This window comes from Crocodylus siamensis, chromosome 15 (genome assembly GCF_052110815.1).
Source record: "Crocodylus siamensis isolate JL-2025a chromosome 15, ASM5211081v1, whole genome shotgun sequence".
Classification (NCBI taxonomy): domain Eukaryota; kingdom Metazoa; phylum Chordata; order Crocodylia; family Crocodylidae; genus Crocodylus; species Crocodylus siamensis.
The window spans coordinates 2,562,321-2,585,250 of record NC_143409.1 but is presented as its reverse complement, the minus strand read 5'-3'; the positions used below and the strand labels follow the sequence as shown (position 1 = coordinate 2,585,250).

At 48.7% G+C, this 22,930-nt stretch overlaps 1 long non-coding RNA gene across 3 annotated transcripts in view; it reads left to right on the top strand.

The window, feature by feature from the left end:
* Positions 1-387: 387 nt before the first annotated feature.
* LOC149852002 (uncharacterized) overlaps positions 388-22,930 on the top strand; it is a 239,363-nt gene continuing 216,820 nt past the window's right edge. For all 3 annotated transcript variants that reach the window (XR_016439378.1, XR_016439377.1, XR_016439379.1), the window contains exon 1: positions 388-561. This is a non-coding gene — a long non-coding RNA (uncharacterized LOC149852002). The remainder of the gene's footprint in view (positions 562-22,930) is intronic.

Genomic DNA, 22,930 nt, shown 5'->3' with positions numbered 1-22,930 from the left:
ATTCCCTTGACCTCCCCCCTCGATGAAATCCTCAGACTTCATCCTAGTTCCAGTGTCTAAAGGGAGCAGAAATGCATCCGCTCGGTGCCCGGAGCTCTGCGCGTCGCCGCGTCAGCTGGGCCGTGCAAGGACGTGTGCCACGAGCGTTCGGGAGCTCTGCACAGACATGGGCAGGCGCCCCGCTCTGTTCAGTCTTGTTAGCAGGGATGTGGGAACACGAGGGGTGGAGCTGTCTTTGGGGAGCATCTGTTTTATTGGAGCCGAGCGAGTAAAAATACATACACGAGCAAGTGCCTATTAAAATGCTTAAGGCCGTGATTGCAACGGGCTGGGAAAATGCTGGGAAACACCCAGCCGGCCCTTCTGTCAGCGTTCACATCCATCCCCACAGCTCCAAAACAAAGGGAGTCACCTGAAACCACAGGGGAGAAAGATTGCAGGATTGCACACACTTTTGCCTGCAACTACATTTGGAGACGGTGATCTCATGGGTTCAAAGCCGTGCTTCCAGCAGAGGCAGTGACAGGAGACAGAGCACCTCCAGCAAAGACGAGGGGAACAGTGAGTCACAGGCCGGAGTCACGCAAGCCACCCTGAGAAAGGGGCGAGAATGAATTATGCGCCTGCCTCTGCCTGTTTGAAATTCTGCAAGGGCCGTGGCTGGGTTTGCACGGATATTAGCACGAGGAGGAGTATTGACTTCTCTCCAGCCTGGGGGGAGCAGGGGAAAACAGATTATATAGCCTGCCTCCGTTGGATGAGGAGAGATTATCGGCGTGCCTGGGGATTGTTCAGAGACTATTAAATGCATGTGTATGTGTGTGTATACATGTGTATGTATGTGTGTGTGTGTATAAAATATACACGTGTGCGTGTATAAAATATATATATGTGTATGTGTGTATATATATATATACAGGGGTGTAGGTTGTAGCCGTGTTGGTCTAAGGGCAAAGGCAAACAAGGTTCTTTGGGTGAATCTGGTATCTTTTATTAGACCAACTTAAATAGTTGGAAATTTTTAAAAAGTGTGTGTGTGTGTGTGTACATGCACACACACACGTACAAATATGGATGTAAAATATATATATAATTAATCTTTGTACATATTATATATAAAGGGGAGTTTGGGTACATGTTCAGGAAGTCGGCAATATAAATCCCAGCGAGCTTCAGACGTGGTTCTTTATGGCCGGTCCTGTTCTTTTCACTTGCATTCATTGTTACTTAGCTTTTATTAGGGCACAAATTGCTTTCAAGGAGAATCACTGTCCACAGCAAGGGCAATGATAGCGGGATGAGCCACTCTTGCCGTGCGAGTTCCCATTCTTCCGACTCCAGCTCTGCCACCGGCTTGGCAGGTAACTTTGGCCAAGTTCATTTCTCATTCGGGGCTTTCACTGCTCTGCCGGCCCCATGGGCGTGAGAATATCCACTTAATGAGCGCTGTGAGATCTTTGAGGGGATGTCAGTCCATTTTATGACAAGGGTCACTGACTCGTGACACTTGGAAACCAGTATCAAGATCTTTGACTTGAACCCTCAGTTCCTGGGAATACGTGACCTAGTGAGACTCTTCGGTGTTTACATGAAGGTTTCTAGCCTGTGCAGAGCAGAGCTTGACAACATGCCTAGCGTATATCTTGAATTCCCAGGAACCAAAAGAAGTAAAAAGAATCCCCAATATGGATTTTAAAATAAGAATTGCACAATTTTTGTGCCAATTTCATGCTTCTGGAGGGCCTGCTTCTCCATTTCCTGGTGTTCCTGGCTGGCAAAGCTTAAGGACTGGTGATTATTAGTAAAATGACCTACCAAACTCGTTGTGTAGAAAGAGTTTGCATCTGTTTCAGGGAAAGGGAGGGAGAGGGGCTGTAGGGCTGAGACTTTCAGAGCAATGCAAGAAGGTCAAGCACCTGTTCTGGAGGATGGCTGGCTAAGCCTATATTGCTTTCAAAGCTGTGCCCTAATACTCAGTGTTCCCGTTTTCCCTCGTTGCGTGCCAGGCTCGCGAACGATGGAGTGCTGTCCGACTGAAGAGGTAGGAAGATGCATGGCTTTTTAGTACTGCCAGGCTCAGATGGAAAAAAAGCTGGGATAAAATGGTAGCAATACAGAAGAACTTTGTAATACAGTCTGCAAAATGGCACTGGGCCGGACAGCACCCTTGGAGCAGCCAGTGACCCCTCTCACCAGTACCTCCCTGGGCTTGCTTCTTTGCAACCGCTTTTCCTCTCTTTGTGCCTGCACAAGCTTTGCCTTCATGCAAATTAAAAATGACTTAGATCCTTTGCATAATGCTCCCTTCCTCCTGCTATTGCGGGGGCAGCTACTTTCCTGCACTGGGCAGGTCACAAATGCAGCTACGGTGTTTTACGAGAGGGGAGCTTTTGCCCGGAGGAAACATTTAGTGGTGTCTCAAAGCCCTTCATAGGAAACCCTGTCCAACACCGTGGGAAGTCCCTCTGGTTTGTATATCACATAATAAGGGCTGCTGGCTGCTTCCGGGTCATTGCAGTGACCACTGCAAGGTTTGAAACTGCAGGAGCATCAATGAGCACCTTCTTGGCTGGTTTGTTGCCAAGTTAAAAAGAGAGCGTGGGCAGAAGGAGGATGGGATCTTGCAAGTAAAGAGTGGTTTCTCTCTCCATTTTCCACAGGCAAAATGCCCTGGATGGATATTCAGTTAAAAGGAACAGGTTGGAGCCCAGACCTCTCCTGGTCTGGAGGGGAGATAGGGCCACGTTGGGTGGCCTGGGTCAGCCAGGGAAATGGATCAACAGCAGTTTTCTCTGTGCTTTCCATCACCTCTTCATGGTCTCTGCAAGGACTTATCTCGGAGCACAGGATCACAGACAAGGAGGGTTGGAAGGGCCTCAGGGGGTCACATCTAGTCCAACCCCCTGCTCCAAGCAGGACCAGCCCCAGCTACATCATCCCAGCCAGGGCTTTGTCCACCTGGGTCTGAAGGATGGAGATGCCGCCCCCTCTCTGTGTAACCTGTCCCGGGGCTTCACCACCCTCCTGGCGAGAAAATTCCTCCTAATATCCAACCTCGGCTTCCCTTGCTGCAACTTGAGCCCATTGCTCCTTGTTTTGCTCCCCATGGACCCAGGGATCCACGGAAATGGAAACGGCCACCTCTGTCCCTAAGCGCTCAGGAGCAGAGAGGAAAGAGACTGGTGCTGAGTGAGTCTTTCCAAGTCACCTCTTGCCTCCCTGGCCCTACCCAGTTCTCTGTACCATTTCCACTGCCTCAATCAAGCCTTCGGTGCTGCTAGGAGCCAGTCTCCTACATCAGGGGTGCTGGGATTGCTGCTTTTTTAGGCCGCTCTTAGAGGAAGAAAAATGAAGGGTCTTACGCCGTTCAGGACAGGGTGTCTTCAATGGCTGTTTAAATGTGTACTCGTGCACATGCTCCTGCCTCCCCTTCTGATTATGATTACCCTTCATTTAGCTTCCTAAACAGGCTGGCTCGGCAGGGAGAGCCGTATAACCCAGCCGCTTCTCTCCTCCTACCCGAAGTTGGAACAAGTAATGGTTGTGCATAGCTCACCACAAAGACAAGCTGGCAAACCGCACAAGGGCCCTGTCAGAGTATTTTGGCACATGACCTCTTTCTCATACTGTTCCCACCCCCGCTGACCTCCTGAAGCCCGAAAAGACCGAGCGGTGCACGAAACCTTCACACGCCTAAACTACGGCAGTTTTTCCCTGGGCTGAATTTCAATCAGACGCTTGGGCTGGGCTTCAAGCGGGCACGGGCTGACCGATGTTGCTGTGGGGCTGCGTGGTCGCAGGTGTGAAGCTCTACGGCTTTGGCTGCTGTTGGTGTAGGTGTTTGGGGTTGGTTTGAAGTGGGAACTCATGCTGACGCTGAAGGGCTGAGACTTCGCATGGACCAAAATTGGAAATAATGGTGCGCACAAACCTTGAGAACCAGCACGGCTGGGTTTTCACGTGCTAGGGAGAGCTCCTCCCCACATCCTTATGCTCACCAAAGGTGTCCAAAAAGCATCATTTTTGAAGCAAACCGTCCTCTGGCAAAGGGGTCTACGGGGGAGTATGCAAAAGAGGTCTTGGCCATGTAACGGTGCTGACTTTGTGTTCAAAGCCTTTGTGAAGGCCATTAGCCATTCGGAGAGGTGGAGTTACTACTGCAGCCTGTACCTGTACAGTTGCATCCCGTGTCCTCAAATGGACACTCATTTATTTGTATTATGACAAAGCCTAAGGACTCCAATCCTGGACTGGGTCACTTCTCTGCTATATGGGACCTATGCTAGGAGGAGGGTTGGTGATATGTGATCCAAGATTTGGAGTCTGCTTCTCTTCCACCCTTTAATTCCAGCAGCAGAAGTTTGTGCTTTGAGGCATTCATTTTTGGGCACTGCCATTGGCGTAAGCAGAGTCAACGACACTAGGCCCCAGATAAGCTCTTAGTAGGAGACAGTCTTCCCATCAAGGCATTTTACTTTTGTTTTGCTGTTGCTGCTGTTGTTCTTCCCATGATAAAATAACCCGCATGGAAGGATCGTCTTTCTCCGTGTCTGCCGAAAACTGCCCAGTGCCTTGCATGCAGGAAGATGGTGGATTTTTCCTTGGTCAAATGATTAGCTTGCATGGGTACTGAATGCAGCATCTGGCAGGGGGGCACTGGCCAACACACACGAGGAAAACTTTCAGCAGGACATTTCCCCAATGCTCAGAAACGGCCTCAGCACCTGCAGGCTTTGAATGCAAGTTGGGGATGTGGCTCAGAGCAGGGAAACTAGTGCCTTTATGGCATATGGGTGTATTAAAAAAATCATGGATGCAGAAGTGTTTTTTCACACTGGGAGTTCACTGGAAAACCATTACCCTAAGGGTGGAATCAAGCTCTCCTTCGCGTTAAGAAAACCTGAAATCTTTCCCCATACTCCATAGCGCACACGTGCTCCCAAACCTGTGCTAGTTTGATATATCTGTATATTTATATAGATAGGTACGTGTATAAATCGTGAAGAATAAACTTAATTTTATTGCTGCCTTTTGAGTGGACATTGGCAGGACAGCGCATCGTGAGACTGACAAGGGTGTGATGTTCAGTAATAGCACATCAGCAGGCCTATGGTACTTTGATGTATTATAATAGTCCATCATCAGAACAATGGCATTTTGATGTATTGGATTAGAACATAATCAGGATGATGGTGCTTTGATATATTATGTAAGTACATCATCAGAGTGGTGGTACCTTGACATATTACCTTAGTGCACTGTCAGAGTGTCAGCACTTTAATGTATTTCAATAATACATCATTGGAGCACTCGGGTTCGTCGGAGGCGCTGTCTCGCCAGCTGGCAGGGGCCATTGTATACCCTGAAGAACATCCTCTGTCTCTTAAAAACTTAATCAGTCTTTATAGAAGCCGGAGCTTTTTGAATTAAGTATGGCTAAAAATATTGGCCGAGCTGCCTGCCGGGCCTCCAGAAGGCCTGCCTTGTCATCCGTAGCGGCACGGTGCGCTTGGTCCAAGGCAAACAAGGTGTCTGCAAGCACAGTGGCTTTTAGTCACTGAGGAAGAGGAGAAGGGGCTTCCCTCAGCTGCTATCAGGGGTTTGGCAGGTTCATGTTCATGGTTTTGTAAGGAAAGATCAGTGCCAAATTCCCATGCGTTTCCTTTGTGCGAGGCCTGGGAACATGCAATTGCCTCCAGACATGCCCAGCTTTTCCGTGGGCATACCGGGTTGCCAGCGCCCAGGAAACGGGCTGTGTGAATGAGTGCTGGAGGTGGTGACGAGGCAGTCAGAAACTTCCATTGTGAGTTTGAAGCCAAATATAACCCACCTTGTGTTCGTTAAGCTCTGCCTCAGTTTATCGCCTGGGAAATGGGGTTGCTCTTTAATTTACAGGGGTCTTGGGAGGAAGACTAAGGCTAGGCACAGACATTACATTTAACGCACAGAAAGCACTTTAAAGCCATTGTGGCAGAAAGCCACCTTGGTTTCTCCCCTAAATCTCTGCCCTGTGACAACGTGATTAGAGGGGCCAGCACAGAGGAGTCACACCTCAGCCTGTCTCTCTCTTTAGGTACCCTGAGCTGGCTGCAGTCCTGGGGGGGGAAACCTGCTCCCTCTGCCGACGGGACTGGCATCAGCCACCCGGGTGAGGGGCATCTACCTGGGGAGCTGGGATCTGCCCGGTAACAGGTGATGTATTACAAATTGGTTGGCCGACAGCCAACTGGGGCTGACCGCCACTGGCCCAGGTGAATGAGGTCACAGGGGCTGTATAAGTCGGGGGGGGAAGGAGGCTCGCTCTCCTCGGCCATGAGGTGAAGCAGCAGCCAAGCAGGGGACACAGAGCAGCCTGACCATCTGAGACTATCTCTCTTTCACCCCAAAACTCACGAGCTAGAAACCGCTTGCTTATAGAGGGGAATTTCACCCGCCTCCGGAAGATGCTTGTGAGTAAGCTACTCGATTGGATTAGATATCTAGCTGGCAGTAACACAGATGCGTGATCAAAAGGCTACCTCAGCCACTCTGTTTGCTCTCTAGGATTTCTAGGATATTGCTTAATCCTGTACCCTAGTTTCCCCTATCCCCTGTAATCAATAAAGTTTTCCTTTGTGACTGGTGTGGGAGACTTATTGAGGGGTGCATCTGAATTATGCCTAAGAGACCCCTTAGGTCTGTGGACTAAGGGAGACTTTACTTTTTGCCCCAGACTTGGGGAAGTGCCCCAAGCGCCTGTACCGGGTCAAGCACCCGTCGGACTATTAGGACTGTGTTTCCCCGAGGACACAGGGCTGAGACAGTCCCTTCTCGGGGTGGTGGCGGTGACGTTACCCCCAGACTAGCAAGTGTGCTCCAGGAGAGGGGTCGGCCAAGCATAAGGCGCCCCAGGGAGGCATTCAGAGCCTGGGAGGTGGGCGGGTGCAGGGAGGTGGGCGGCTCAACTCAGGAGCGCCCTCTACTGGCCCACCACAGCCATAACAAAACAGACATTCGCGGCACTTAAAGCGCTTTAAAAAGGGCGGATCCTGCTCTAAGTTAGCCCTCAATGCATGTGGTGTTAAACTAAAGTGCTTTAGTTTGGAGCACTTTTTTGAACTTCTGTACCACATCCATTGCGCCTCAATGAAGGTCATATTCTGTCACCATCCCAGGGGCCTCTCACTGGGTGGCTTGCTAGCTTTGGCTGGTGCTTGTCTTCTCCAGGTGACCACTGGCTCAGCCCTGCCCCAGGCTGTCACAGAGGACAGAAAAGGCTCTGTGTCCTCCTTGCACAGCTGGCCAAGGGGGTGGGGAAATGGAGCCTCTCTGCCTCATGGATCCCCCCACCCCCGCCATAAGCTTGTGGGCTTGGGGCATGGTGGGGGCCAGGCTGGGTCCATGTGGTGGAGAGGCCCCAGTTCCCGGTGTGGTGGGTTTTTGAATGTGTGTATTTAGTTTTAGCCTTAATGTTGATGCAGCCCCTCAGTACTGCCCGTGGCTATTATCTCCCATTAGAGAAGAGTCTAGCATCTTCCTTCCTCTTGTTGACCTCTTGCCGTCTTCTTACATGTATGTGGCCTGGAAACCTCCTCCAGGGCAGAGCAGGAGGGTTTTGTGTCCTGGTTCAAGTCCAGTGGGTGCCACTAATGCTGGTGTCTGAAGCAGTGTGGCCGTGGTTTTGGTGGCATTCCTTATACTTAGTGTGGGGAAAGCCACGGAGACACAAAATGGTTGTGGGCGGTAGATGCCGGTTCTTGCCCACTGTCCGGCCGTGACTCATGGCAATGGGGACAGGTGGGCGACATTGGCCACGGCAGATACCGAGTGCACAGTGGGTCATGTATTCTCCATGGTTCGCCTGTATTAAGATGGGTCATCATCCTACCGGAGATGCCCCATGTTGAGGGAGGGCTTCACTGTGTGCCCTGGCACCTCTCTCTGCTGGAAGTCTGTGTTTTAGCAGTGAGAGAGATTTGCCTTAGAGATTTAGACTTTTGCTGAAGACCCTTATACAACTTAACTTATCCCAGCGTCCTGATCAAGGCCATTTTCCCCTTTCTTGACTGACTGAATCCTCTACTCATTTTCTTTCTCCTCACCTCTGACAGGAAACTCCTTTCCATAATAATCAGCTGGTATATAAAGATTTCAGCTGCACGGTTTGCTTGCTTGGCAAGCTGTTCACTCCAGCGTCCTTGAGGATTTGCTCTTTGTTCTTGAGGGGTTTTCATTGCTCTGGAAAGTCACATAATAGTGCTGCTTCTCTGTCTGGAGGACTAAAGGTGTGCATGTGGGAGAGGACGAGCGTGGCTGGAAAATCCCTGGAGCTGTATTTGCATGTGAAAACCGGTGTTTCCCTTCTCAGGAGAGTTTCTAGGACCCATGTTGTCTAAATGGCAATAGTAGAAAGGTGTGAAGAAGTCAAAGTTCCCCTGTGCAAAATGAAGTTTATTTTCTACCTAAGAGGATTTTTACCATCTTGGATTTGTCCTCAGCCTGAAGAAGGGTGCAACTGCATGTGCCCGACAGCTTGCAGAAAAAAGATGGGTTTTTTTGCCATTTCTTAGTTGGTCTAATCAAAGGTCTCGTCTCTGAACCAAGAGTTCGAGAGTTTTGCGTTTCTAAGATGTCAAAGCAGGATTCAGGAACTCACAACAGCGCTTGCACGCCTCATCTCCTTCCACTCACACAGCTCTGACAAAGAGCTCACCATGCCCTAGGAGTCCAGACCTCCTCATTTTGCTCTCGCTTTCCTTTCCTCCTCCTGCACCTGTTCCATAGCTCGATGCTATTGCTGCACAGATGTTTCTCCCACATCACTGCGTGATTATTTTTCAAGTGGCTTCTTGGAGCAGATGTTCCCCCGTGCGTATGCATCTTTTCCCACTGACATTTTCTAAACAAACAGCAGATTGCATTGCTGCTACCCAATTGAGCTATGGAGGGGGAGGGGGGTGGAAATCCCACACCACCGGTTATGCATTTCTCCTCCCAGGTGGTTTAGCAAAGGGTGCAGGCCTGCTCACTTCCTCCCTGCTCTCCATTTGGACGCCCTGCAGATGTTTCATCGGGGCTACTATGTTCTCCCTTCAGAGCAGAGCATAACCTCTTGGGAAGGTATTTTGTGTGGAAACTAGGCAGAATTGGCTGTGGAGGTGGCATGGGTGCAGTGAGGACCTCTGGCAATTCTGGCTTGGTTTGACTAAAGCTGACTCTCTACTGGAGCTGATCCTTCAGTGTGGTGGCCAGTCCTAAGAGTAAAGGGAAAACGTACATTTTGCAACTGAACTGTATTTTTAATTCTTTCATCCAAATGAACATATGGACCCCCCCCTCCCCGAAAACCCAGACCTGGGGTGGGAGGGGTTCAATGACAAAATGAAACCAAACCTTTCCTCTGGCTTTTGAGTCTGGAAATCACTTTCTGAATCTTGAAAAATGAAGCTTAGCTAAGTTTCAAACTCAAACTTCTTTTTTCAAAACAAAAAGTAAAAACATTTTTCTGGGAAATGTCAAAACAACATGTTTCCCCGTGCTTTTCCTGAATAGTTTTATTTAATCCACAATTGCATTTTTTCCCACAAATAAACAATTTGTTTGAAAAATGTTGCCAGCCCTCTGCTCTGTTTTATCTGTAACAGCTAGGTAAACCACTCGCTTGGGTTAGACGAAGATAATATACAGAGCTTGGGTATCGCACTCTCTTCTGCTCATTACTATGCCTTGTAATTATTGAAATGGTAATTTTGTCATCTGATGTAGTGTGGGAGCAGCTCTCAACAAAGTCTCTGCAGCTGTCAAGTGTAATGCATGCACTAAAATCATGTTTCCCTGCAATAAGGTGAAACAGAAGGTGGACAATATAAACTTGCAATGGTGATAGACTTCTTAAGACCTCACGCCAAGCCTATAAAATTTATGTCTGATCTCAAAATGAATTTGGAATCAGAGAAGGAGGAGACAACAAGAAAGACTGCCAAGACGGATCTCTCTCGGAAGTGGAGCTCGGGGAATAGCACTAATATTTTCGGAAATTGAAACTCCGACCATGAAATTACCTATCATTTATCATCCCCAACCACCTTACAAAGAAAAAAAAGGTATTAAACCTTATTGCTTTTTAAATACTTATGATCTCAGAGAAAAGCTATCTAATCTAGTTTCTTTAATATGTATCTTATGAAAATGTCCACAAGACTGAGAACAGAGTAACAGCATGGACTTTTTTTTAAAAGAAATATTTTAAAATTAATTTAGGCCAGGGAAATGTTGAGATGATCCAGTGTTAAAACCCACTCTAAGAGAACTAACACTCAATCTGATCCTTTCAAACTGTTCCTCCATTATGATGATGATACCCGTCATAATGCCTTGAATGGTCATTGCTATAAAAACAGTACCTTGAACTTGCATAATACTTTTTATCTGGGATTTTCAAAGGGCTTTACCAATATTACTTCATAACAAGGCTTCGAATGGTCCTACAAGGACATTAAAGATTGCTTTTTCTACTACTGCAATGCCACCCTTAGGGGTGGAGAGCAGCACTGGAGGTTTTGAAAGCCCCGCTACACCTTGCTCTTGGATAGGAAGTGAAGATGTCTAGCATTTGATTGCAGCTGCAGAGGACAACGGAGGCAACAGCATGAGTTACCTAGACTTCAGTTTGATAAGGGTGCTGAGCTGAACGACCCTACTCACTGGAGGAGCACCGTGGCTCTTCAATAGAAGTGGGAAGCTGATATCAGGTCCCTGGTCTTCCATGCTATTGACAGAATTTTTCCTATCCTGCAAAAGCATTGAGATCACCAACATTTTCTTATTGTGCCTGGATGGGAAATCAAGACTTATCAAAATGATGGGTGGAAAGACAGCGCATTCCTTGGGAGAGACCCCGGAAGAGCCACGGCCTGGTGGTTCAGCTACCTAGGAGACTTAGCATCAAGCCCTGACTAATTACGAAGAACCGGACTTGAACCTGGGCGTCCCAGGCCCAGGTGAGTGCCCTGCAGCCACTCAGCTCCCCATGCTGTCCCCCACAATGGAGGCTATTTTCTCATATGGTCAATAATACATTGTGGTGAACTGGCATTTTCTGAAAAAAATCCCATTTTGTCAAAAAATTTGGAACCAGCTCATGCCCCCTATGCACACGGTCTCTTCAATTCACTCGTGCGGCCTTGCTCCTGCGGTACAGGTGTTGCCTCCACAAACCGTGTGCTGGTGAAGCCCTCCCTCGGGCAGCGTTGGGCAGTGCCTTCTTGCAGCTGCATTTTCCATGGGAAGCCACGATGCTTAGAAGCAAACACTTCCCTAATGTTTATCCCCAGAAACTTGCTCCCGTTTCCACCCGGCAACAGTGTGCAGGGTTACTGTGGCCAGTTGCTCCATTCCTCGTCGTCTTCTGTGCAGCTGCTGACAAGCGCTCTTCTTTCACCCCCTCTTGCAACGGGACCATCCATCCTCCTTCACTGTTTATAATTTTCACAGGTAAGGGATTATGAACGAGGGCTATTGAACACTGGAAATGTTCATGGCAGCTCAGCACAAGGCTGTTTAGCGCAGGTGTTTCTGTAATTGTGATGCATTGGGAAAATTTGGTGTTCAATGGCCCTCTCACTTACATTTCCACCTGTGTCACGCGGTGGCCTAGTGTAGTACATCAGGCTGTAATATGAAAACATGTACTCATTCTGGCTGGCTCCAGACCTGCTAATGTTTTGCTAAACTCTCTCTGGTGCTTGATGGAGGGGCCGTGCTCTTCTGCGTCGTTCTTTATGGCTAAGCTGCTGCAAAAAAGAAATGAAGTAAAACAGAAATGAAAGGGCACGAGCAGACTGTGGCAGTGCTGGCTGTGGGTCTGAGGTGGTCTCAGACAATGGGCAATTTGGTTTGTTCAGATCTGCCGTGAACAGAGGGTGGGAGATGGATGACGTGGGAAGAGTGGCAGGGGACTGAGCTCTTTTGTCTCCAAGGGTTTCCCAAGCTCCCTACATAAGCCCAACGAATGTGGGTCATCGAAGGGAAGGTTAAGGGGTGTCTTTCTTGCAGTTGACAGTCACTTGCATGATAATCTCTCTGCAGGATCTGCATTATTGTGATGCTGCAGTATCTGTACTTTCACAGACCAGACCCAAATGCTATCCAGTGCCTAGAAGCTGAACACAATAATCCCAGGTGAGAAACATGGGTCAGATTTTTACATGAGTGTGACAGGGACAGCAAGTGTGTCTACACATGTGCATTTAATGTGCATTAGCCCAATCTAAGGTGCATTAAGGGCACATGCCTACACATGCGCACCCTTATGCACCTTAAAAGTGGCAATTTAAGGCTATTCAAGCCTAAATTTGATACCTGTATTAAAAAGGTATCAAATTTATGCGCAGATAGCTAAATTGCATTGGTGAATGTACAGATGTGCTAATGCACATTAATGTGGTATGTGTCCATTGATTTGGGATTAACTTTAGTCCCAAGTCAGTTCGCACACCCATGTTAATGCACGTATAGGCATGCTCCTAAGTTGCCTTAAGGCACATTAGGTTAATGTGCATCAAAAAGCACGTGTAGACATGCCCAGCCTGTCTTAAGGACATAGTGCCCCCCTCCTGTGTCGCATGGGAAGCTACCACTTGTGTGCTTTTGAACCCAAGCAGTGGAGCTGGGCTCCTTCATGTTCCTCACAGCCTGGAAGAAGGTCTGGGCCTGTTGTTCCACTCTGGGCCCATCTCCATTGGTGAAGACTTGCTTGTTGGCCTTAGACAATACGACACTCGTTCTAAAGTGACTGGCATGATCTCTCTCATTGATCGGCTTTTTTCTTTCCGGTGGAAGCAATGGGTTCAGATCCAGCAATGGGATCAGCATCAATCTAGACTGCAGTTTTTATGCATCGTTCATACAGCCCACAGCTACTCTACATTTACTTTGGAACAGGTTGGTTTTCACTATATATTAAAAGGCAGCATATTTGCCTTTTAGAGGAATTTATTGTCCAGATTCTCAACAGTCTCTGATATTGTTTCTATGATTATTCAGGAAGCAACTTACCACAAGAACATGGTCAGGTGTCTGGTTTGCTTTCATTCACTAAGCAGGGATCTCCATCGCTTCCACAGGCTACATTTTAGAGGCTTTGTTGTACATCAAAAACGTCACGCTTGAAAGGAAATGTTAGAGTTTACCTGCTAATGGTCAACCACACACACACAAAAAAAGATCCCTTCAATGATAGAGGGACATAAATTATCTAGAACTGGCAAGAAATGAAAGTGTTGCATGGTCCCTTGACAGCAATGGGATGAATAACTGATGATGATTAGTTAAATCATAACATCGCTCATGCCATGCATAAATGATGAGCCAACTGCTTGCGATGCCCTGATGAGATGCAGCATTCTTAGCTTTCTATCATTCCCACTTTGTAGCCCCAAAGAAACTACCACATTTCTGCATTTTTGTGTTATCTGGCACATCAAGCAATGCGACAATGAATATATATTGACCTTATTATAGCAGCCGGCTGCTTGTGCCAGAAGCAGCCAGGCATACTTTGCACAAATTAAACCTGTCAGCATGTAATTTATGGTTCATTGCAAAAGAGGAACAGAACTCTGAGGGGAACATTGTGGTTTGGGAAGCAGGTAGGTAGGCAGATGAATTGCATGATAAAATATCTCGCTAATGATGTGATGTTAAAGCCGAAGTGTCATTTTCATTCTGTTTTGCACATTTTTTAGTTATTCCTTGCTCAAGATGTTTTTTTTTCCCCCTGCCACGGTTTTTTCTTTCCACGAGCTAAATTACTGGTTACACCTGAAAAGGATGAAGTAGGTGTGATAATTTATGACTAGACAGCAGTTGTCTGAAGACAATGTGGTGGCATTGTGAGCAGTGTTAGAACCCTGTAATATGGAGACATTTTACTAACACAGATAGCAGGCTTGACATCTAGGGGGTGCACGCGTGCACGTGTGCGCATGTGTGCGTGCGAGAGTATGTGTGCCTGATTGAACTTCTACTCTTTTTCGGAGCAGAAAATAGATTTGAAAAAAAAAATATAAAGAAATCTATCTGTGTGCGTTCAGTCCTGTTGACAAACACAGTGCAAAATTATACATCCAGACTAAGACGTCAGAAATAACAGACTCGGTGCTTGCCAACAGGTAATATATATTTGGTATCATAGATGCTGGGTACTTCTTGCCTTTTTGTTTCCAGATCTTTCAGCTTCTTGTGGGGGTGGGAAGAAAAGCAATATTGGAAAGGAAATATAATCCAGAAATATAGGTGAAAAAGGTTTTTGGGCACAGCATTATGTCATATTCAATAATGCTTCGGGTTGAGTGATTCCAGGGCTCGGATTGGCTCACTGAGCGCTTGTGGGAATTGCTGCCAAGCCTGCCTTGAGGCCCAAGCAAAGCAAGAGAAAAGGAGGTTGCAGGAAATGGGGATTTTCACACTGGCAAGCAGCATTCTCTCCAGCCCAATAAATAAATGATAAAATAATTACGGGTTGAAATAAAACAGAACTGAATTATTGAAACGTGCCCCTTAGTCACAGCACCGGCTTGGCCAGCAAAGCACGGCCGTGATGCCGCGGCTGGCACTGCCAGAGCTAAGACAACCTGTGACAGAGCCACGTGTGGCTCCTGTTCCCGCTAGAGCTGGCTGCTGTGTGAGCACGTGCCACTTCATGGTGGCTTCGGAGGTTTCCAAATTGTTCCTCGCTGGACAGAGCCCAACCGTTTTGCGTGGTTTGGCCCAGCAGAATTACGGTGGAACATCTGTTGTCTGACTGGGAGGGCCGGGTTTGTATTTCTGGGGCGTGGGAGGGGAGTTGTTTCTTCTCTGGCTGGAGAACCCACCCCAGCCCTTGGGAGTTTTCCCAACCAAAATGTTGCCCCAGGTCTGCACTGGGCTCACTCGGGTTCTGCCCTTGGAGCTGATCATGGCCCCGAAGCAGGGCCCTGCTGGCATCAAGCGAGAGGATGCCGACATCGGTCCATCGGGGCCAGTCCAGCTGAGTGTCTGTGTGTGCACACGCATGCCTGCGAAGACGTACTGCAGGTCAGAGACTGAGAGTCCTACAGGGGCAACATCTGCTTTGGGTATTTTTCTGTCTCCTCTGTGGGCTCTTCTTTCCCTTCCTCTCTGTTGCTGCTTCTCTGTGCCTATTATTGACATAATGCCTCAGCTCCCTCTTGGCAAATTCCACCTCCTGTTTCCCTGGGGAAAGGGGGGAATTTTTTATTTACTTATTTTTGGATGAGCAAATTAAATACCAGTCCCTCTCCCCTGCTCCCCTTTCATTCTTGTGATGCTAAGGGAGGGCCTTTCCTGGAGGTGGATGATTTTGTGAGGCTGCTGCAGGTGCATGTTGTACCTTGACTCTAGCCACAGGCTGGTTTTCAGGGTGGAGATGATGGTTGTGTGGTTTTCAGGCTAGAGGGCAGGTTGAGAGGTAGAGAGTTAGGGAGGGGAAGGGCATGGATCATGGGCATCCCTGCTGAGGACTGTGGGTTTTGTTGCTGCACCCACCGGCAGCTTGAGGTTGGGCTTGGGACCTAGAGGACTCAGACTTGGAGAAAAATCCGATCAAGCTTGGTAAGCATCCTGGTGGGGTGGAAAGGTTTTCGATGCACACAAGAGAGGCAGCTCTGCCTGCACAGATGATGGAGCCGGAAGCATACGTGATAATCAGGGCCGCCATGCAGCTGCATCCCTCCTTCCCATTGCCCGCCCTCACCTGTCTCAGCATCAGTCGTGCTGCCTTTCTGGAGGTCGCAGCTCTACCTCCCCAACTTGCTGCCACGTGTCTGAAGTCAGAGTTATGCTGCCTGAAAGCCCTTCACGAGGTGTGACAAGGGAGACGCGCCATGTGTGGAGCTCTGTTTGCACCAATCTCTCAGGTTTACTCACCGACACGCTCTCCTGGCTCTGCTCCAGGCTTGCTGCTCACACCAGGGGGGAGATGCATTTGACATTTTGAAAAAAGGCCCAGAGATGACGCCTCTGTTGATGCACATCCGATCCAGGGGCACAGGCAAGTGGGCAGGATGTTGCATTAATGCCAGTCTAGGGAGACTGTGCTAGCATGTGAAAGGGTGGATGTCAGTGCATGACGGTGGTGGTGACTCTACGGGAGGAAGGAAGGCAAAGAGAGGTTGATGCGAAGCTGTGGAGATGACAGGTGGAGCACAGCCAGGTCCTGAGTGGGCTGGCATCACTAAGGGCAAAGGAGAGAGCGCACGGCCATCCTTTTAAATGCATCCGCTCCGGCTTTGAGTGAACCGACTCCAGTGGAAGGCAACTCTAGTCTGAGCACCGGGTGGGGGCTTGCAAGCAGCAAGAGCCAGCCGACTGCAGCGGTTTGCCCAAGGTTGGCAGAGGCCACAGCACTTGGCGACCTCCACGCCCAGACCGGCCACACCTCCACAACGTACGGAGCCAGGAGCAGTGGCACGGCTGCTCCGGGGTGGAGGAGATGACCTGCGAGGTCGCTTCCATCTCTTTGCCTCTTAAGTATCCATCTCCCCTGGCCCCAGCATGCACCAAAAACAGATCCCCGAGCTATGCGCGAATGCAGCTCACCTCCGTTATCTCATTCCTTTGGAGGCTGAGGGGGCTGCCTGGAGCACGCTTCCCTTCCCCACGGCTGGTCTAACAGCAGCAGGCGCCAAGCCAAATCCGTTTGGTTGCGTGGCCTAAATGAACCGCGCTGTCTGGGGGCACGTGTGGAGTGCATGCGCCTGTGTGCCGCGGGGAAGGGCGGTGGGGGGTTTTCTGTAGCCTCTTGCTAGATCAGTGTGATGGCAACTGAGGCCCACGCAAGCTTTGGCGTGATTAAAAAGAAGCATGTTTGCTTGCTTAAGCCTGGAAGGTTGTGTGTACCCGAAGCAGCTCTAATAGGGAGCAGGCAGGCAGGGGAGCAGAGCAGTAATGGACCAGATTAATAGAGACAAAGTGCTGTACCTCTCGCTGCGTGACGGTCTGACTTCCCGCGGTCCGGACGCCCCGCGGCACGATACCAAGAGCCGATCTCTGGGTGCTCTCGTGGGCCTACATCGATTCCCCTTTCAGCGGGTTCAGCACTGATTTGTTTAGCCTCTTTGCCCATCACGGGGCACTCTGCAGCCGCTGTAATTGAGATTAATTGGAAGAGGTTTGCAGTTGGGGCTTGGGCTGGTGTCATGGGTTGCTGCTATTCTCTGCTTCTCAGGGGTGTTTGAGCCTCATTTATATCTGGCTGTATTCTGCTCTCATGATGTTCACTGCTTGTGTATGCTTTGGGAGCCTGTAAAGCAGGCAAGTGCACACGTGCACCTGGGCAATTCCTGCTGGGGCCAGCTGCGTTCAGCTAGTTTGAGCCATCTGCGTTGCACCGAGTCACCCGGGACCTGTTGGAGTCTCAAAGCCAGTCGGTTCGAATGAATGACCACTGGATCTTGTTGGTTTAATAAAAGATATCATTTCTGCTATGAGTCCTGATTGCTTTTTCCTCTAGACCAATACGGCTACACCCTGGATACCTGACACATGGAAGATATCGACTTTTAGCCAATTTTAAAAAATGAAATCTTCGTATTTTCCCAAGTAGGAAGCAACGGTGACCGTCTGAAACCTGTGATCCTGCTCCCACCCTTGTTTCAAGGTCATTTGCACCATCATAAGGAGGTGAGAAGCTCCAGACCAGCTATGAACTGCCTGCCCAGAGGAGTTTTCCATCTATTGACTCTGTGAAATCCTATGAAACATGACCTTTCATTTCAACCCAGGAGAACTTTTACCACCTTTTCTCCAATGCCTGATGAAGGGTGTTTGTGCCTAAAAGCTTGCAATGAAAGAAATTTTTTTGCAAAAATCTTGTTGGTTTAATAAAGATATCATCTTTTGCTGATTGCTTTGGCCACGGGATTGGCAGAGACCAGCGCATCTCCCGACCAGGCAGGACTTCAGCAAGGATAGTTCATGAGAGGGCAGGAAGATACGAGGAGCTACCACGGGTGGATCTAGGATTTGGAAGAGAGGAGTGCATCATTACATGTCACAGCACCCAACAGTGATTCTGCTGACGGCTGGAAAATGGTATTGAGAGATTTGCTTTTGGGAATTGGCTTGCAGGTAAAGTAGATATGTATTTGAATAATGGTGCAGAAGTCCCCAGGACGGGGTGTGAGAGCTCAGAAGGAATCCAAGGGAAATTGCAGAACTGCTGGCAATCGTCTGTACCCCATCGTTACAAGCAGCCTCCGTGCCGAAGGCCTGGGGGGCTGCAAACATGACGCCCCTCTTCAAAAAAGGGCTCCAGAGGCAATCCTGGGAACTACAGACTGGCAAGTCTCACTTCCATCCCTACCAAGTTGGTAGAGTCTGTAATAAACAGGGATCCTGGTCTTCTCTGATTTAAAAAAAAAAATCTCCAATTTTCGGTTAAAAAAAAAAGGAACCCCAAATACACATTTTTCCATGATTAAAATTAAACACCACTATGCATAGATCTATCTTAGTGGTGTTTTATTTAAATCACTGGAAAAAGTGAATTTGAGGTTACTTTTTTTTTAACTGAAAATTGGGGATTTTTTAAAATCTGAGAAAACCAGGATCCCTGGTAATAAAGAATAAAATCAACAGTCACAGGGCCAAATACAATCTGCTGAGGAAGACGCAACATGGTTTTAACAGGAAATCCTGCCTCACCAATCTGCTGGAGCTCTCTCAAGGTATCAGCCAGCTTGTGGTCAAGGGGGGATCCAGCTGACATAATACATTTGGGCTTTCGAGAAGGTCCCTCACCAAAGGCTTTTTGAAAAAAAATGCATTGCCACAGGATTGCAGGGAAGGTTGTTTTGTGGGTTGAGAGCTGATTAAAAGATGGGAAGCAAAGGCTAGGGCTCTTTAGCCCTACCATTTGCTGGCCCACCCATGAATCAAGCATCAAGGACAATAAAAAGTCCTTTTTCAGGTATGTGGGGAGCCGGAGGAAAAGCAAGGGCAACATTGGACCCCTGCTGAACCAGATGGGACAGCTGACAACTGACGCCCAGGAAAAAGCCAACCTATTAAATGGGTACTTTGCATCAGTCTTTCATCAGTCCCATGGGGTGCCCATGCCTGCTGTGGGACAGGGAGGTCCGGGTGAGGGGAATCCCCTACCCTCCATCAATGCTGACCTCGTGAAGGGGCACCTTGAGAAGCTGGAGACCTTCAGGTCAGCTGGCCCTGACAATCTGCACCCCAGGGTACTTAAGGAGCTGGCGAGCATCATAGCCCAGCCCCTGGCACGGGTCTTTGAGAGCTCTTGGCGCTCTGGTGTCAGTGCCCGAAGACTGGGAGAAGGCCAATGTGGTGCCGATCTTCAAGAAAGGGAGGAGAGTGGATCTGGCTAACTACAGGCCCATCAGCCTGACCTCTATCCCGGAGAAGGTCTTACAAAAGTTTATTAAAGAGGCCATCCTTAATGGACTGGCCGATGCCAACATACTCAGGGATAGCCAGCACGGGTTTGTTGCGGGTAGGTCTTGCTTGACGAATGTCATTTCCTTCTATGACCAGGTGACCTATCACCTGGGCAAGGGAGAAGAGGTTGATGTCATATATCTTGACTTCAAAAAAGCCTTTGATTTAGTATCCCATGATCACCTCTTGGTGAAACTGGCCAATTGTGGCCTTGTATTCACCACGATCCGCTGGCTGGGAAACTGGCTCCATGGTCAGACCCAGAGGGTTGTGATTGATGGCAGTCACTCATCGTGGTGCCCTGTGACCAGTGGGGTCCCCAAAGGCTCTGTTCTTGCACCCATATTGTTCAACATCTTCATTAATGATGTGGACATTGGAGTCAGGAGTGGACTGGCCAAGTTTGCCGATGACACCAAACTTTGGGGCAAAGCATCCACGCCAGAAGATAGGCGGGTGATCCAGGCTGACCTGGACAAGCTCAGCAAATGGGCAGACGAGAACCTCATGGTGTTTAACACCGAAAAATGCAAGGTTCTCCACCTTGGGAGGAAAAACCTGCAGCACCCTTATAGGCTCGGCAGTGCTACGTTGGATAGCACTACAGAAGAAAGAGACTTGGGGTCATCATTGACCACAAGATGAACGTGAGCCTGCAATGCAATGCTGCAGCTAGTAAAGCGACCAAAACGCTGGCTTGCATCCATAGATGCTTCTCGAGCAAATCCTGGGACGTCATTCTCCCCTTGTACTCGGCTTTGGTGAGGCTGCAGCTGGAGTCCTGCGTCCAGTTTTGGGCTCCACAATTCAAAAAGGATGTGGAGAAGCTTGAGAGAGTCCAGAGGAGAGCCACGCACATGATCAGAGGTCAGGAAAACAGACCTTACGACGACAGGCTGAGAGCCATGGGACTCTTTAGCCTGGAAAAGTGAAGGCTCAGGGGTGATCTGATGGCCACCTATAAGTTTATTGGGGTGACCACCAGGATCTGGGGGAACGTCTGTTCACCAGAGCGCCCCAAGGGATGACGAGGTCGAACGGTCACAAACTCCTGCGAGACCGTTTCAGGCTGGACATAAGGAAGAATTTCTTTCCTGTCCGAGCCCCCGAGGTCTGGAGCAGCCTGCCAGCGGAGGTGGTTCAAGCACCTACACTGAACACCTTCAAGAGCAAACTGGATGCTTATCTTGCTGGGATCCTGTGTCCCCAGCTGACTTCCTGCCCTGGGGCGGAGGGCTGGACTTGATGATCTTCTGAGGTCTCTTCCAGTCCTAATGTCTATGAAATCTATGAAATCCCACCAAGCAGAGTGGAGTTGAGGAAGCCTTGTCTTGGGGTTTGGGATGAGAAGAGTGGGTTCATTAGGACCCTGGTCCTGGGCAGAAAATACATATGGTCACTTTCCAGGATGGAGGGATGTCGAAAATAGGGTCCCACAGGTATGTGTGATGGACCCTATGTTGTTCAGCATGTTCATCAGTGACCTAGAAAAGGAGATGTGACTGAGCACATTAGGACCCCTAACCCTAACTCAGTCCTTCCCCACTCCCCGGGCCGATGATCTTCCAAGGTTGCTTCTGCCCCTACAATCCCTATGGCCCTATGAAACTGGTCTGGGCAGAAAATACAAATTCATAATCCTTTTTATGGCTGGAAATTCAAAGGGTTTCTGGGCTCCTCGTGCTCCTGCCTTAGTAGGAGCATTGCTAGCAGATGGAGGGAAGTGATTCTTCCCCTCTAGTCAGCACTAGATGAGGCCACAGTTAGAGTCCTGCATCCAGTTTGGGCAGAAAGGATGTGGACATTTTGGAGAGTCCAGTGGAGGGCAATGAAAATGGTTGTGGGGCTGGGGCACATGAATGGAAGGAGAGGCTGAGGGAAATGGGCTGATTTAGTCTGCAGAAGAGAAGACCGAGGGGGATTAAATAGCAGCCTTCACCTCCCTGCAGGGGTTGCAAAGAGGATGGAGCTGGACTGGTCTCAATGGGGGCAGATGACAGAAGGAGCAATGGGCTCAAGCTGCAGCAAGGGAAGTTGAGGTTGGACATTAGGAAGAATTTTCTCACTAGGGGGGTGCTGAAGCGCTGAAGCAGGTTATCCAGGGAGGGGGTGGACTCTCCATCCTTCACACCCAGGTAGACAAAGCCCTGGCTGGGATGATGTAGGTGGGGCTGGTCCTGCTTGGAGCAGGGGTTGGACTAGATGTGACCTCCTGAGGTTTCTTCCAACCCTCATTTTCTATGACTCTATGTCTCCTGTCAGAAGAGGTGCACATGGGATACACACTGGGTGGCACTGGCCTTGGATCCTGGTTTCACAGGTTTTTTTCCTGCGCTGTTATTGATGTTCTATCATTTAACAAATTTCTGCCGCTCCCATCATCAGCACCAAAAAGAGTCAGCTAAAAAACTAACAGCAGATATCAATCTGAATGTGGGTATTAAGCGATGTGAAGTGGGAAGGGCCGTATCGCTCTGTTGCAGAAAAATACCTGAAAAAAAAAAAATAGACCAAGCCTGTTCATTGCTAGCTCTGTCTTTGTGACCAAGCCTCAATCTCCACCCATCGATAAATCAGCAACAAGAGCCATGGCAGCATTCGTGATCTATTAGTGTTAAATTATTTCAACAAAAGCAGGCCTTGATGTTATGATGAAGTTGATAACTTGAGGGTGCGTTTGAAAAGGATAAAAGCTTTGCCTTCAAAGGAGGGCTTTTTTGTATGAAGTAGACTGTGGAGAGAATTAACCATTTCTGGAAGGAACATGCCATTCCAGGGGCTAATTAGCAAGGTTTGAGGCTTGTGATTCTGGAGCCGTACCGCTCTCTTGACTTCCTGTTTTACATTTTGAATCTTGCCAGTGGGATTTGCATTCATTGCTTGCTCTTATGTACGGCGTGTTTGCATTTGATTGTGATATTCTGATAACCTGCAGCTCACTTCTGCTGCAACCCGCACCCTCTGTGCACGCTATCTCGGAGCGGGGGGGAGCCAGGCGAACAAAAATCCAGCTGATGAATGAGACCTGATTTTGCTGATGGTTTGGGTTTTTGCTTTATTTGTTTGCCTATCTTTTGCTCACGAGTGGTGGGTTTTTTTGTGTGTTTTTTTTTTGTTTTTAAATGGTCTTTAACAAGGGAATAGGTCGAAGGAAAGGGAAAATTGAGGATCTGGCGCAAACATGCAAGTCACAAGGATTCTTGAATGAACTGCCAGCTGTACCAGTACTTACATGTCTGATAACTCATGCTGATGCTCTTTGGCAGCATTAAAGGTCTAATCTTTTTCCAAGAACATTATTCATCACAGCAGCTTTTCTTCCACATCAGTCGTGCGTGTCTTTATGTTCCATCTCGGTAATGTGACCGGCGAGGATATTTTAGACACCAGATATCAGGCAGCTCGTTTAGCAGCTGGTAGATGTGTGATATAGCCATCACTAGCCATGCTGCCTGTCCCAGTCGGGATGAAAGGGGGGAGCACCACT